Source organism: Physeter macrocephalus, chromosome 2 (assembly GCF_002837175.3).
Source record: "Physeter macrocephalus isolate SW-GA chromosome 2, ASM283717v5, whole genome shotgun sequence".
Lineage (NCBI taxonomy): Eukaryota > Metazoa > Chordata > Mammalia > Artiodactyla > Physeteridae > Physeter > Physeter macrocephalus.
This window is the reverse complement of record NC_041215.1, coordinates 107,921,545-107,922,820: the sequence shown is the minus strand read 5'-3', so window position 1 is coordinate 107,922,820 and position 1,276 is coordinate 107,921,545.

Below are 1,276 nucleotides of genomic sequence, written 5' to 3'. Positions count from 1 at the left end.
AAATGGTAATAGGAACATACATATTGATAATTACCTTAAATGTAAATGGATTAAATGCTCCCACCAAAAGACACAGACTGGCTGAATGGATACAAAAACGAGACCCATATATATGCTGTCTACAAGAGACCCACTTCAGACCTAGGGACACATACAGACTGAAAGTGAGGGGATGGAAAAAGATATTCCATGCAAATGGAAATCAGAAGAAAGCTGGAGTAGCAATTCTCATATCAGACAAAATAGACTTTAAAATAAAGACTATCACAAGAGACAAAGAAGGACATTGCATAATGATCAAGGGATCGATCCATGAAGAAGATATAACAATTGTAAATATTTATGCACCCAACATAGGAGCACCTCAATACATAAGGCAAATACTAACAGCCATAAAAGGGGGAATTGACAGTAACACAATCATAGTAGGGGATTTTAACACTCCCCTTTCACCAATGGACAGATCATCCAAAATGAAAATAAATAAGGAAACACAAGCTTTAAATGATACATTAAACAAGATGGAATTAATTGATATTTATAGGACATTTCATCCAAAAACAGCAGAATACACTTTCTTCTCAAATGCTCATGGAACATTCCCCAGGATAGATCATATCTTGGGTCACATATCAAGTCTTGGTAAATTTAAGATAATTGAAATTGTATCAGGTATCTTTTCCGATCACAACACTATGAGACTAGATATCAATTACAGGAAATGCTCTGTAAAAAATACTAACACATGGAGGCTACACAATACACTACTTAATAACCAATAGATCACTGAAGAAATCAAAGAGGAAATCAAAATATACCTAAAAACAAATGACACTGAAAACACGACCACCCAAAACTTATGGGATGCAGCAAAAGCAGTTCTAAGAGGGATTATAAAGGAAGCAAGAATATACAGTGAAGAAAAGACAGCCCTTCAATAAGTGGTGCTGGGAAAACTGGACAGCTACACTACTTCAAGAAACAAGAAACATCTCAAATAAACAACTTAACTTTACAGCTAAAGCAATTAGAGAAAGAAGTACAAAAAACCCCAAAGTTAGCAGAAGGAAAGAAATCATAAAGGTCAGATCAGAAATAAATGAAAAAGAAATAAAGGAAATGATAGCAAAGATCAATAAAACTAAAAGCTGGTTCTCTGAGAAGATAAACAAAATTGATAAACCATTAGCCAGACTCATCAAGAAAAAAAGGGAGAAGACTCAAATCAATCGAATTAGAAATGAAAAAGGAGAAGTTACAACTGACACTGCAGAAA